General features: G+C 36.6%; 1 protein-coding gene across 12 annotated transcripts in view; it reads right to left on the minus strand.

The window, feature by feature from the left end:
• Window positions 1-16,580, minus strand: part of BTRC (beta-transducin repeat containing E3 ubiquitin protein ligase) — a 185,906-nt gene that overhangs the window by 34,936 nt on the left and 134,390 nt on the right. The window contains exon 1 of one of the 12 annotated variants that reach the window (XM_072805629.1): window positions 2,545-2,670. The exons of the other annotated variants lie outside the window; for them this stretch is intronic. The gene's annotated coding sequence lies outside the window, so the exon portion shown is untranslated. Of the gene's footprint in view, window positions 1-2,544; window positions 2,671-16,580 lie in introns of those variants that run through there. 12 annotated transcript variants of the gene reach the window in all.

Below are 16,580 nucleotides of genomic sequence, written 5' to 3' on the forward strand. Positions count from 1 at the left end.
AAAGGATAACCACAAAAGTGGTACAACAGGGTACTTTTCAAAGTAATTTTATAGATCTTCAGCATATTTGCCTGAGGCAATCCCAATCAGCAGGAAGGCCAATGTTACTATGGAGCTCATACCTGCCTGGACATATTGAATGTGCCATAAAACTATCAAATTTGGATAATCAATTTCTGTTATCTAAGGCATAGGCTGGCTTAATTTCTAAATGTTAAATTCCGCCCATAGACTTCTTTACAAATGATTCCTGATACACATATCTGAAAGTATATTTTCAAAAACGGCATTAGCCATTCTGTTTACACAGAAAGAGCTGTAAGCAGCAAGCCCTGGTGTATGGACTTGGATGTTTTCTAGCATAAATGCCATTGTTGTCTATGATATAGACTAAAAATGATTAATAATAACCTTGTTGGACACAGGCCCTGGGGGACTTCAGAGCTGCTTTTTGTGTAGGTTATTTGTTTGCATTTCAGAAAAGGAAAACTTGTGAAATATGGAGTAAGACTGAGTGAGCTAATGAATAAGTGGGAGTACAAGCTTGACCAAATGCCACTTCAAATCTCAACAACCCAAACCTCCCATTTCATCATCTTTTGTAAATTTGTCCCTTTGTCTTTTAAAGGGTGGAAATGGACTGGAGCTGGATGCTACCCAGGGTATTGTTTTCTGGCTAAAGACCAGAAATGTCAGTAACAGAGAACAATAATCAGCATGGTAATGAAATGATTCTATTTATAACCTTCAACAAACCAGCTGTTTCTACAATCACAGGGAATCGTGCTTTGATCAGTAGTTATTCAGACTATTAGCAGATAAATATGCCTAAGGATTTCACAAGTTTGGTTATCCTACTGCAGAAGCTAAAGTTCAGTCAGGACCTTCATATATATATGCATATATGTATATGTAGTATATATATATTTAAAAGATTTTATTTACCTGAGAGAAAGTGAGGGCAAGAGAGATCAGAGGGAGAGGGAGACTCTTCACTGAGCAGAGAACCTGACTTGGATCTTGATCCCAGGACCCCAAGGTCCTGACTGGAGCTGAAGGCAGACATCCAACCTACTGAGTCACCCAGGCACCCCAGGACTTTCTTATATTTTCAATTATTGAATCATAAATGGAACCTGAAACATTTGGCTATTAGAAATGAAGTATAAACTGAGAGTTCATGAATTTACTAACTGTCTGGGCTACTCTAGCTGGTACTGCATTGTAGTTACCACCCTCAAAACAGAGTATTTCTTTATGAAGTAGAAAGACACACAGCTCAGATCCAACATCACTTTGAATGAGTTACTTACTCTTAACGACTACACCACACTTCATAAAGAGCTTTGGTCCTACAGTACAAATACCTGGTTTCAAATTCTAGTTCCTCAATTTACTAGCTATGTGTCATGGCATAAAAAATTTGATTTTTTTTTCCCAGAGTCTCTTTTTCCCTCATCTGCCAAATTCTAAGATCTATTTCACTGGGTTTTTGTGAGGATCAAATAGAATAATCTAAGAAAAGCATGCTTAGCTCACCACCTGACACACAGTGAAGTGCTCAATAAATCAACACTCTTAAAGAACTTCTGACATGGCTGGAGTTGCACTTTCGCTCTCCTTTTGAAAATTCATCCTTCTTTCTTACTAGGTATTATATATTTTTTTCTTTCGTTTTCAAGATTTTATTTATTTATTTGACAGAGAGAGAGAGAGAGAGCGCGCGCACACACAAGCAGGGGGAAAGGCAGAGTAAGAGGGAGAAGCCTAGCAAAGAGCCTGATGCGAGACTTGATCCCAGAACCCTGGGATCACGACCTGGGCCGAAGGCAGATACTAAACTGACTGAGCTACCCAGGCACTCATAATATATATTTTTCTATCTTAATTTTCACTGCAGTATAATACACATAAAAGTGCATAATCTCAAGTGTTGATGAATTTTCAAAATGTCAACATACCCATGTAACTAGCATCTTGATCAAGAAACAGATTATCATGAGCCTTATAAACCTTGCCTTGTGTTCCTTTTGTTGGGTCACTAGCCCCACTCATTTATTATTTTTTTTTTGAAATGTACCTTTAAAAACTGTCTGCCTATACAATTTACCATAGCATTTGAAAAACTATAATACTTAGGAATAACTTTACAACATATGTGTTAATACCTATAAAAGTGAAAACAACAGAACAGTGCTAAGGGGAATTTTAAAAGTTCTAAATAAATGGAAAGAGATACTATCTTCACAAATGGGACTCAATATGGTTAAGATGTTCACTCTTTCCAATTAATCCACTGATAAGAGTCAATGTAGTATCAATGGAATTCAGCAAGCAAACTAACAAGTGGATTCTAAAATTTGAATGGAAATGCAAAGGACCTAAAAGTTAGCCAAGTGATCTTGCAAAATAAAAACAAAGATGGAGGACTCACACCATTGAACTTTAACAATAAAGTAATACTAAATAGGTAGTGTGACTTTGGTATAAGGATAAACATGTAGAACATCAATGAAACAAAAGACAGACTCCACAGAGACTTACATATGGCTAGTTGATTTTTGAGAAAGGTGCCAAGATTATTCAATAAGGACAAAATAATCTTTTCAAAAGATGATGTTGAAACATCTGGATATCCATATGGAAACAGTGGACTTTGTTCTTTACTTTCTTTAAAAAAAAAAAAAAAGATGAGAGAGAGCAATACACGTGCGTACATACACAAATTGGGGGAGGGGCAGAGGGAGAAGCAGACTCCTCACTGAGCAGGGAGTCCAACAAGCGGCTTGATCCCAGGACTCCAGTGTTCTTTACTTTCAACCATGTAGAAAAATTAACTTAAGTGGATTCTGGATTTATATGTAGGAGCTAAAACAGAAATGTCTAGAAGCAAGCATAGGAGAAAATCTATGTACTCTTGAAACAGGCAAACTTTTGGTACACAGGGGACAAAAGCACATGGCATGTGGCAAAAATGTAAACTTCTGGTTTCTAAAATAAACAGTAGGGCAGCCCCAGTGGCGCAGCGGTTTAGCATCGCCTGCAGCCTGGGGTGTGGTCCTGGAGACCCTGGATCGAGTCCCACATCGGGCTCCCTGCATGGAGCCTGCTTCTCCCTCTGCCTGTGTCTCTGTCTCTCTTTCTCCCCCTCTCTGTGTGTGTCTCTCATTAATAAATAAATAAAATCTTAAAAAATAAAATAAAATAAAATAAAATAAACAGTAAAATAAAAATACAAACTACAAACTAGGAGAAAATACTTGCAATATATATACATTTGACAAAAGACTTGAATCCAGAATATATAAAGAACTCCTAGAACTTAAAAAAGAAAACAAATAACCCTAGTCTTTTTTTAATGAGCCAAAAATTTGATTAGACATTTCATAAGAAAAGAATACGGATGGCCAATAAGCCCATGGAAAGATGTTCAACATCATTAGTCACTAGGGATATACAAATTAAAATCACAATGAGATACTACTGCACACTTATGAGAATGGCTAAAATTAGAAAGACTGATCATACCATGTATTGGCAAGAATAAGGAGCAACTGGGTCTCTCACATATTGCTGGCAGTAATAGTTAAAGACACAATCACTTGAAAACACAGGGAGCAGTTTCTTATAAAATTGAACACATACTTATCATATGACCCAGCAATTCTACTCCTAGACATTTACTTCCCTTGCAAAATGGAAATGTATTTTTTAAATTTATTTTTAATATTTTTTAAGATTTTATTTATTTATTCATGAGAGACAGAGAGAGAGAGAGAGAGAGAGAGACAGGCAGAGGGAGAAGCAGGCTCCATGCGGGGAGCCCGATATGGGCCTTGATCCCCGGCCTCCAGGATCAGGCCCTGGGCTGAAGGTGGCGCTAAACCGCTGAGCCACCCGGCTGCCCTGAAATGTATTTTTATACAAAGACTTGTACATATATGTTCATGGCTGCTTTATTCATAATAGCCCCAAGCTGGAAAAATCTCAATGTCCACCAAGAGTTGATAAGAAGAAAAAAAAAGAATTCATAAGCAAATTGAGATATCTATAAAATGGAATAGTTTGTGTGTGTGTGTGTATATATATACATATATATATATACACACACACACACATATATATGAATTATAAATCTCAAACAGATGCTGAACAAAAGAAGCCAGGCACCAAAACTCATATTTTACGACTCTATTTATGTGAAACTCTAGGACAACAAATCTAATTTATGATAAGAACAGATCAGTGGCTGACTGAAGCTGGATGTGGGGATGGAATTGATTGAGTAAGGGTGCAAGATAAGTTTCTGGGGCAATAAACATGTTCTACAGCTTGATTGTTACACAAGTGTTTGTACACATTTGCCAAAATTCAAACTGTATACGTAAAGTAGGTGTATTTTATTGTATGTAAATTATATTTTAATAAAAGTAAAACTAAGGATAGAGTATTCCTTTTTTTTTTTTTTGGATAGAGTATTCCTAAGGATAAACATTACTGCAATATTAATTTCATTTGTAACTAAGATATTACATTTATAGAGAGTTCAGGAGATAAAGGTCTTTGTTATCAAGCCTCTTCTCTCTATCATTCTCCCATACATATTTTTCTACTAATGGCTTAAGTAAAAGTAGCAAAATTTCAATTTGAGAACCTTTAAAAATCCACAAGGGCACAGTGAAAAGTTCAATTATTAAAAAATCAAAAGGCTGTATATTAGAGTGTATGGGAGAAAGGGTAATGGTTACTGGTGGCAATAGAATTGATTTGGCTTTCCCAACAAAAGCTTGATGACTCAACCACTACTGTTCAAATGTCTAGGAAAGCTGACAAACAACCTCTGTTTAATGGTAACACTAACTTTCTGTCACCCCTGCACATCTCTTCTGCTTTTCTGTTTACAATGAACAGTTAGCTCCAAAAGAAAGAAAGGAAGAAGCTGTCAGGTGACAGGTACATGAAATGACTTAAGTATTTATTTATAAGACTGTCCTTAGCTTAGTCCTCAAAGGCTAAAGGCTAACATTCCCCCCAACCTTCACCCCCCAAAACATATTATAAGCACCACTTTGAAATTACCATGAATTTATTTGAAGCTGCTGCCTGGGCCAGGAAGGATAAATATATACTTGCAGACATCAACTAGCTTAACCACCACCACTGCAATATCAAGTGTGCTGGCTTTGCTAACTGTATTGTGTATAGGTTGGAAGATGCAGTACAGACTGGCTGAACTTGATGGTGAAATGATAGATGTTTTTAGCTGGCAGTCAAACCCTGCTTTAACCACAGGGAAAGGTATGGTAAATAGAGAAAGAAAAACATTCCAGACAGACACCATTTGGAATTGGGAATGCAAGGACTAGATAAAGAGAGTAACAGTTATGACTAGAGAGAAGCAAATAATATTTAAAGATTCTGATGGTCCTTAATAAGGCCTTTGAGGAGGGGGGCTTGAAATAGTTAATGGGGATCAAGGAGTGCACTTGGTGGGATGAACACTGGAAGACAAAATAAAAACTTTAAAACAAGAAGGGCTTTGAGGAAAGATTCTGGCATTGAAACCATGGTAGAAGAAAGGGGATATAATGATTAAGATGATGAGTGAGTCTAAGAACAAAATGGGCAAGGGTTGTGCTGGGGATAAGGCTGTAGCCTAAGATGGGTAGGACAAGAACTTTGACTAAGGCTGGAACTTTAGAGTTATCAATTAACCAACAACCATTTACTGAATGACTACTCTGGGCACTTTTCTAGGTGATAGAAAAATTGTGGCACAGTTTCTTTACCTTCTCTAGGAAGGAGTGGAGGAAGAATATATAATAAATGTTAACTTCAGAAACCAATAAATATTGTCAAGATAATGAAATAAGGTAATATTAAAAAGGGAGGGAACAGTATATAACTGAGGTGGTCATGAAATGACACAGAAGGAGTTAACATTGGAGATGAGATCAGAATATGAGGGCCAGTCTAGTTAATATTTGGGGATAGCCCCTCACCCCCCACCCCAGACATGAAGGAGACAAAGGTATGTTCAAGTGAAAGACAGAAAGAAGTCTAGTATGGCATGAGCAGAATGAATGTTGGGAAATGAGGTTAGTCAGGTGGCCTAGGCCCAGATCACAAAGGTTTTCTGGGCCACAGTAAGAAGTTTGGATTTCATCCTAAGTCTAAAGGAGAACCCCTGGAGGTTCTGAAGTAGTCAACCAAGACATCATCTGATTTATCCTTTAGAAATATTTATACAGCTGCCAGGTAGAGAATGGTGAGAGGAGAACAAGAACAAATTAAATGAACAGAGGAAGACCAATTAGTAGGCTGATAAAATAATCCAGGCAAGAGGTCCTCATGACTAAGATTAAAGGAGGTAGATTAGGAAGTACTAGGAAGAGAGATATTTTATCATCACAAGGAGGACCTGTTGAGAATTGTTAAATTTTGGTTATAATACACATTTACTTCAGTGTAATAATTTACTTCCTCAATAGTGCTGATCCTTCAAATATTTGATCTAGCATATTAACCTGGAAGGGGACAGAACTAGGGTTCTTGTTCCTGTGGCCAGAAGAAACAAGGTAAAACATTCAAGAGTTTCGAGGGAGGAAAAGGAGGATTTTTTAAAGGTCTATAACTATACTTTCCATTGGCTATTGCCAAGTTTTAGTTAAATAAGAATCTAAAAGCACTGACTTTAAAGTTTTTTGTTTTTTCCTTGATTTCTTTGTAAAAATATCTTATGGAAGTTCAATACTGTCTTGATTAAATTCAAAGGAAATGGTATTGTCTGCATTTTGATAAGGACGGAAAGAGATTAAGTAAGTACACAGAAAGATGGGGACATGGTGATGGCAGAATGGCTCTGGAGCCCTCAAAGAGTTAGGATAGAAACAAAGAGGAACCCAGAAGGGTTAGGGCCCACTGGCATTTGGGTTATCTTTATTTAACAGAAGATTTCAAGAGAAACTCAAAGGACTTGGCCATAAATTGTACAGAATGAAAGGTAATGAGTGTTCAAAAGTGGGATCATAGCTTTTATTGTTCTGGTTTTCAGTTAAAAAACCTATATTATAACTTTCAGTGACCAAAGAAGTAGTCCATTATCCTATTCTCTTTTGGGAGGGAGGGTGAGGTGAGAGTGCAAATGAAAAGAAATTGGTGGCTCTACATATAGAATGGGACATGCATTTTAACAGAAGTAAACATCACATTTCTCAGTGGGATTATTATATTAATATTTTAACAGCTTCTACTAAATATGATTACATATTAGGTGAACTCATAAATATGTCAGATCTGATTAGTGAACATGGAAGACAGGAAGGGGTATATTATTCAGCAGAAGGAAAGTTCACATTATAAATCTGACTAGTTTCTAATAACCAACAAGAAAAAGCCTACAATCACTTCAATTCTTTCAAATAAAACTCACTAGAAACAAACTCACAAATATCTCAGTATATATGATTATTTAATGACTGGACACTTGACAATCTTTTTTCTATTTACTAAATATAGGAAAAGCCATATAAAAAATGCACAAGATCAAAACAAAGCCATTTTGATTATTTTCAGGCTCCTGGGGGGGGCAGTTAAAGAGATAAGACAGTTACTTAACATTGTTAGGTTTCAAAAGTGGGGCTCTTGTTTCTGTACTGGGTTCCCTCATGCAACTTCATAGCTTCCAGGGCAATAGGTTCTTTTGTTCTAAACCAAGAAACTCACAGCAGTTTAATTTACTGCTGCATTATTGTAGCTACTAACTACACACATCTTGAAGGCTGGTAAACCCATTGATGTAGGCAGCGCCACCTTAAAAGGATTTTTGGATGGGTCTTAGTGATGGGGGGGGGGGTAAGGACATAATGTTTAATTATAAGAAATGATTGAAATAGGCACAGACATACCCCGGGTGCCTCTGCACTGCAGCAAGCTCTAAACTTGTTATCGTTAATGGTTTAAATTTCACTGTGCTAATCATTTCAGGACACAAGCCTTTCTTGATAATCTAATGAATTATTCCAACATCCTTCAGCAAAAAAAAAATCCTCCATGACAGCACTAATTACAAGACGTTTTCCCAGAGCTTATGTAAAATATGACAGAGCAGCAGCTTAGGGAATTGCAGAAAACTGCTTCTAATTTCCACTGAGAAACTGACAAACACCTCTCTTTCATCTCTCCCAGCTCTCAAGTAAGATTTAACTTTCTCATTTAGTTAATTACCGAGTGAGGATCATCATTTCCCCGGATCGGAGCGGCACAGAGCCTTTATCGTGTTAACTTGTGAACTTGATCGATGGCTGCTGCTAAAACTTAATAACTTCACCCCCTGGCAAATTGTAAGATAAATATAATAGGAGAAACTCTGACAGTAAAAACCTGCCAGAAATGAGCGCTGTGTTTATGTTTCTTTGCAGGCAGCAAAAAAACAACCGACAGCTTATTACTGGTTGCGTGTTACTTATATTTAAAAGACTCCAGGCAGTTAACTTTCTATGTACTGTTAAAACTTTGCTCACAAGATGGGGAAAAATGGGAAAAAGCACAGTAATGCAGACTTGGAGAAGTGAGGAAATAGGAAGAAAACAATAAAACAAAAGGAACAAACCAAACAAACTGAGAGAAAGACAAGGAGAAAACAAATATACTGTGTAAAGTCTTTTAAAATGTCATGTTCATTGTATAAAATGTCCAACCTGCATATATAGGCATAAAATCCTTAAAAAGAATTCAGGACTTCTAATACACTGTATGAACCATATCTAGGAGCCAAGCAAGAGAATTTTGCTCACGCACATGTTTTCAAGTCCATGCCTGAAGAATTCAATTAACTGCATAATTCCTAGATCTCTTTTCGAAAACCCCTGCAGCTAGAAAACCATTCACGAACTACACCACCATTTAACCCTTTCTTAAATGAACACCCTATAGCTAGGAAATGTGTGAGTTTGTCTCAAATAGTTCATCTAATTTTACGTTCACCTTCCACACCTCAGCTAGCCAATGAGAAGGAAATCATCTGGAAGTTTTTCTTTTGGGTCAAACTTGAATTTGAACTTGGAATTTTAACATTTAAACTCTGTGAAGGGTTGGTATCACAGCCAGGTACAGCATGAAATTCATGCCTTTTATAACCAACAGTACTAAGGGCAGTAAACAAGGTCCAATAATGAGGTATTACAAAAATAGAATGGCTGTTCACCAATGCCAGTTCCGTCTATCCTCTAAAACTGGTAACAGGGCTGAAAACAAATCTATGTACAAATCAGCAAGTCTGTCACACTGATCACCCTCATAGCATAGAAGGAGTATGAAAAATAAAATATGAACTAAATTTTGGGGAGTGCAGAGAAAGGCAGAAAAGACTTAGGACTTAAAGTTAACCCAACTTGTGACAGTATTTACCATCCATCATGTGCTATGACAGTTGTCAATAACTGAAGGCTTCATGCTGCAGTCCAAGGGCCCACAGATTTGAAAGCTAAAAGGATTTGGAAAACTAAACATCAAAATAGCAAACCAAATTCATACTTGCTAGAGGGACAAATCTGATTCTTCATTGTTTTATTTTCCTTTTCATTAAATAAGGATGTAGTGGGGTCAAGTAGAGAAAGACTGATTTGTTTTTAAAAAACAGCATTTATAATAGACATATTAGACAATATGAAAAACAAAGACTCACAAAGAACATAAAAATTACCCATAATTGCCACTATCAACAAATAAAGAATGATTACATTTTGGTGGCTATGTATCTTTCTGGTTTTTAAAAATATATATACTAGTCAATTATTTGATGTATAGGGGAAGACCATATTTCTGTGTCATCTAGAGGATTTTTTTTCTATAACATCAAATTAATCAGGGCAGGCAAAATTTATCTCCTTTGCCTCAGAGAGGTCAAGATCTGATCCTGGAGGATACAGAATTACAGATCACTGTGACTGTGGAAAGGAGGAGAGAGATGAGGAAGAGGAAAACAGAAGAGGCAGGAGGGGAGAGAAGGTTGGAGGAAAGGGAAGAAGGGGAAAGAGAGAAGGGTCGTGAGAGAAGGGGGAGAGGGAGGAGGAGAGAAGGAAGAGGAATGACGACAGTGCCTGGGGACATAAGAAAGGAGAGAGTTGGGTGCTGGGAGGGGGGTAGGTGAGCCCTGAAAGAGTTGGGAGAGATAAGCAGGGGTAGTGAGAGATGGGAAGGGGGAGAAAGACAAGGGGCTACAGAAGAGATGGGGAGGTAAGTAGGGAGCAGGAGTGAGGTGGAGAGAGATGAGGAGGGACAAGAATAAATATAACCAAATGCAACAGGGACCCAGCATTACCAAGTTCACCTGCAATATGCTTGTTGGACAAACAGGTCCTCTCCCACACAATAAACAATAAACAGCAAGAGGGAGAAAAGATGAAAAACCATTTTCCTAAACCACTACTTAATGTTTCAGGCAGAGTAATAAAGTTTAATTGTCTGGAATCTGGTTGCTCTTTCTGTAAACTTCCTCAAATAAAGGTTGCTCATCTGGATGTTAAATAATGTTAATATTACCAAAATAAAATTTATGTTATGGAGAAAGTTTACACTAAGAGTCTTCTCCCCAACTTCCCCCTCACATTCTCCTCTTTATTTTAGCATTTGAAAGTTAAGTCCTACCACAAATAACAGGGAATGATGGAGGCATTGGTTGCCAGAGGAAAACAGCTTATAGCACAATTTAAAAGTACATGGGGAAAATATAGCCAGTTTTAAATAAAGAAAAAAACTGCTCCTCCTCTTTGTGCTCTAATCCTTACATTTTTGTGTCCAATAAAAAGGTCTCAATGACTTGGTAACACTTGCTTCTGAAGAAAGCCTTTGAGAAGGTATATCTAAAACCTGGATTAGAAAAATACAAGATTTTTGGATAGGATCTTAAGAAGCCAACTCAGCTTTCCAGAAGAAATTCAACTCTTTCCAAATGCTTGTTAATGCATGTTAAATGCAGCAGGAAATAATCCTATGAGGCAGCAGCACAGGCCTCTCTTAGCTGCAGTGAATGAAGTAAATGACTTGTAACTTCTGGAAGTATTGGTTATCTTCAGGTAAAACTTTAATAACCCTTGGAGCATCAAGGGACTAAAGACATTTCTCTCTAGAATACTTGGGTAATTGTTTTCTTAATTTATCCAGGAGAAGCTTAGTTTGGATGCAGCATCTGTTTTTTTAGCAGAGGTGATCAAAATAACTCGTGTAAGTTAGTTGAGTTCAGACTGAATTTCAAAATGCAGTTGTTATGTAAGGTGAACAGTTTTTCTAAAATGAAATTTTGGCCCTTCCTCTTTTTAATGACAATAAAGCTCCAAGTCAATGACTAAGACTAAATGTAAAAGACCAAGACTGCTTTGTACAGATGGATAAATACATTTTCTACAGTCAAAAGTGTTTTACATGAGTACCAAGACCTCAAGTGCCACACTGAAGCTAGTTCAAATGTAGTTTTGAAGGAATTTATATTTATGTAACGGAATATCATTAAAAAATGACACTGTAATTTGGCACTGATTCTATCCCAGCTCTACCATTTGCTCAATATGTGATCTTGGGTAAATTACTTAATTTATCTGTGCCTTAATCTCCTCACTTGTAAAAAGGGAATTCTTACAGTACTAGTTGGAGGGGTTACTGTTAGGATTAAAAATAAAATAATACATGTAAAGGCATTTAGAAGAGTACCTGGCACACAGTAAGGACATTGACTGTCATGCTTCTAACTAGGGAGGACTGCAATATACTTAGTTGTTGATTATAATTAGCTTAATGCTTTATCAAATACAATCTTCTTTGCTTTTACAATAATTTTATATTCAGAAATCTTCACTTTCACATTAGATTTTCAACTCTGAAAAATAGAAATTAACATAAAATGGAAGCTCAAAAATATTTGGTAGACTGAATTTTTAATCCAAACTAATATAAAGAGTAAATATCGCTTTTTGGGAGTACAGAGGTAAAACATATTTGGAGTTCCCCTGTCTCACCACAAAGATGCTACTATCAGTACACTGACACTTTGTCTATAAGTACTCTGATGTGGCAATCTTTAATCCATTGTTTTCTAAGGTTCGTTTCAATGTTTTTGTGTAGTAAAATACATAAAAAATTACTATGCAAAAATCTAAAAATCAAGGTAAGACTGAAGTTCCAAAAGGAATGACAATTGCCATTAGGTTGATGTTTCCATCAAATATAAGAGTTGGAAAGAAAGAGAAGAGCAAAAGAAAGACCTGGAAAAAAGTTCTACAATATGAATAAAAGGCATGTGCGCATGGATTTTTTTTTTCATTTCCAATCTTTCAGAGCAATTGTCAAAACATTCCCATAGCACTCCAATTTAGTGAGGGAAGAGCAATAAGGAAATTATTAGAATAGTAACAAGACTCTCAATACATTACTCTAATTTCTAAAATCCACTTTACTGGTATCTACCAAAGAGCTAACATCCTGTGTACAGAGTACATTTTGCTTCCTTCAGACTTTGTACTTAGTTTTAGTGATCAGCAAAGATAGTGCTAGCACTGAAACCAGACTGAAATTCCAGCTGTCATCAGCACCCACCCTCCTCTCTCTCAAAAACTGGCAGAAAGGGGTGCCTCAGTGGCTCTGTCAGTTAAGCAACCAACTCTTGACTTCAGCTGAGGTCATGATCTCAGAGTCATGAGACTGGGCCAAGTGCTGGGCTCCATGCTGGATATGGAACCTGCTTAGGAGTCTCTCTCCCTTTCCATCTGCCCCTCCACCACCTCAAACAAAACAAAACAAAACAAAACAAAACAAAAACAATAACAATAAAAACAAAAAACAACAACAACAAAAAACACGTGGCAGAAAAACTATTACCATGTAATTTTGTCAAAATAGTAGGGCTGCATGAAGAGTCTGCAAACAGATATGAAAAACCTATTGGGATCGTTCTCAATGCTTTATCAAGGTTATTGTGCTCATGATCAGGTTAGTTAACTCTTCCCCACCAAGGGTACTATTTTTAATGGGGTTTTGTGGGCCAGTGACTATAGATTTTTTATGTTTTTGAGGAGAGAGTCACAAAAAATTTCTTTTCAGAAGACGACAAACTTCCACCAAGGATTTTGTGTGTGTATTTGTTGGGGGTGGAAGATGAAAATGAACTCAGTAAGAAATGAAAATCAAGATAGTTACTTCATAATATTTATGTACTTGATTTAGAAATAGAAATCATATCCTTTCTTTGTAAAATGAGCCTTTCTTAAAGCATGAAATGGCTTCCTAGTTTACTACTCAACTTTTTAACTTTACCTGGGTGTCACACTCACATGGAACCTATAAATATGAAACTCAAGGGTACCAACTTTTTCTCACAAGATTTTTCTGTGTCAAATGTTCTGAAGTTACTCTATTTTTATTTTCTGTTGAAGGAACTGAACTTGGATGCTCTGGAAACAAATCATTATGAAAAGTTTTCTATAGTTGACAGACATAAATAGCCCCATAGCAACAGTGAGGCAGCATGATGGCTCAGCCCTATCACTAATTAGCTATGTGATAATGGGTAAATTTCTCCTGTCATGGGACCACATCTGTAATATGAGTAGGTGGACGGGATAATCTGAGGCTCAGTCTGGCTTTTAGATTTTGAGTCTATATGATTCAGTTCCATGGTAAATTAAAACAGAGATCCAGGGCAGCCCGGGTGGCTTAGTGGTTTAGCACCGCTTTCAGCCCAGGACCTGGTCCTGGAGACCCAGGATCAAATCCCACGTCAGGCTCCCTGCATGGAGCCTGCTTCTCCCTCTGCCTGTGTCTCTGCCTCTCTCTTTCTCTCTCTCTGTCTCTGTCTCTCATGAATAAATAAAATCTTAAAAAAAAAATAGAGATCCATTCTTTGTATTTTCTTACTAAAAAATTAACATATTAGAATTTAAGTGAATTAAATTCCCTCAAGTGAAAAGACATTATTTTCATAATATTATTTGGACAAGCAATATTTTCCAGAATCTGAAGAATGTCGACCTTTTCTTAAATGATTGAATTTTTAATGCAATGAAATGCTATCATTCTGAGTGACAGGTACACAGGTAACATTATTATCTTTTCAATTTTATACCTGCTAAAATATTCCATAATTAAGAAATTAACACTTTAAAAGGAATAACCTTTCTCAGGCTGACAGTAAAAACTGAAGACCTAATAATGTCATCTTGAAGTTTTCTGTGTCTTAATGTAACTTATTCTTTCATACTTACTCTCATTTCCTCCATCTACTCTCTCCATGGTTGCCAATATTTAAGGAAAGGTTTTCTAGAAAAATGTCAATAAATGAATGTATCTCTCTATTAAAAATCCCTTCATGCATTAGTAAAAAAATTTATCAATGTAACACACTGACTTGTCTTATTTAGGGGCAAATCAAAATAGTAGGGCTACATGAATAGATATGAAAAACCTATTGGGATCTTCTCAATGCTTTATCAAGGTTATAGTGCTCATGATCTGTTGTTCTCTACAAGTTTAATTTTCAGCACTATATAGCCCATAGCTCACTCTATCTTAGAGACCTTTATCTTTCAAATTCCAAAAGCCATCAAGTGTCCTCAAGGTCAAGGGGGTGTATTAGCTACTGTAATAAAAAGATAAATAAATATGGAAAAGAACTGGGCCTTAATTTCCATTTGAAAGATTAAGTTTCACTGGAAGTGGACAGCCCAGGTGGCTCAACGGTTTAGTGCCTGCTTTCGGCCTGGAGTGATCCTGGAGTCCAGGGATTGGGTCCCACATCGTTCTCCCTACATGGGGCTTGTTTATCCCTTTGCCTGTGTCTCTGCCTCTCTCTCTCTGTATCTCTCATGAATAAATAAAATCTTTAAAAAAAAAAAGTTTCACTGGAAGTTACAAACAGAATTTGTAGCACATCTTCCATGGAGATAGTATCTTTCAATGGTGAACAAACTAACAAGCATACATTGTAAGTTAAGTAAGGCTGTGAGAATAGGCTGGTATCAGAGTGGACATGGACCTACAGAATAGCAGTGACAATATGGGATGAGATAGGGAAAAAGACAGACTCAAGACATCTTGGTAGATACATTCTTAGGGATAACAACAAGGAGCCTGGGTTATTACTTAAGGACTAAGTAAAACAACTTACTATTTTAAACATAGTGTCAGACAAGCCTTAGAGCAAGCCTGTGTCTGCAATTCACAAATTATGTACATAGGCTTGAATGAGCTGGTTACCCTCTTTAAGCCTCAAGTTTTTTCACCCGCAAAGGGGAACAAATATTACCATCTATTTCCCAGGGTTATTAAAAGAAATAACAGGAGATTATGTGTAAAATGCTAAGCACAGGGTATAGCACATAAACACTCAATAAAGGCAGCTGTTATTGTTCACTAGCACATAAGAGCCATCTCAGCAATTCAGGTTGCATCAGCATCTGCCCACCAAACTTTGAAACTAAACTTTAATTTTTTTTTTAAAGATTTTATTTGCTTATTCATGAGAGACACAGAAAGTGGCAGAGACACAGGCAGAGGGAGAAGCAGGCTCCCCGTAGGAAGCCCTATGTGGGATTCAATCCAGGAACCCTGGGATCACACTCTGAGCCAAAGGAAGATGCTCAACTGCTGAGCTATTCAGGCATCTCTTGAAATTAAACTTTTAACCGAAACTCCATTATCAAATTCCCTAGGAAGGGAAATTATGAATTGGAATATTTTAAAACATGCTAACTTGTCTGGTCACCATTAGTTGATATGATTGGGGACAGAACTGTAAGGAAAGAACTAAAATTTAGATGTGATTAGATTGTAAGTGCAGCCCAGTAGAGCCAGGATCAAAGGCTCTGGGTGAAATCAGAAGAAACTACAATTCCAGGAATTTCCAAATGTACTGAGTTATCTTTTTTAAACAAATATATTAAAGACTTTCTATGTGTAAGTGCTCTACTAGGTGATGCAAATAGAGGGTAAATATTGACAAGTTGATTCTAAAATTTATATGGAAATGCAAATAGCCAATAATCATCAAGGTAATATTTAAGAATAACAACAAAACTGGAGGGCTTTTTGAATAACAAAACTGGAGGGCTTTGAACTTAGAGTTCAAGATTTGACAAGGACCTATACACACATGGTCATGTAATTTATGACAAAGGAAACTGCAGTAGAGAGGGAAATACACATTGTAATAAATAGTACTAGGTCAATGGATTATCACATACCAACAAAAAAGAACTCTTACCTCTACCTAATAATACCCAAACAAACAAAAATCAAATGGATCGTACATCCAAATGTAAAAGGTAAAACAATAACAATTTTAGAAGAAAACAGAGTATCTTCAAGACAGTGGAGTAGGCACAGATTTAAGTAGAACGTAAAAATCCTAACTATATATGGCAAAGATTGATAAATTAGACTATACTAAAGGACCTCTGTTCATCAGTAGACAACATTAATAAAAGTGCAAAGACAAGGCACAGAGTAGAAGAATATATTTACAACACAAATATCAAAGGATTTTGGATTCAGAATTTATATAGAACTCCTAGAAATCATTAAGAAAAATACAT

This window comes from Canis lupus, chromosome 29, assembly GCF_048164855.1.
Source record: "Canis lupus baileyi chromosome 29, mCanLup2.hap1, whole genome shotgun sequence".
In the NCBI taxonomy this organism is placed as follows: Eukaryota; Metazoa; Chordata; class Mammalia; order Carnivora; family Canidae; genus Canis; species Canis lupus.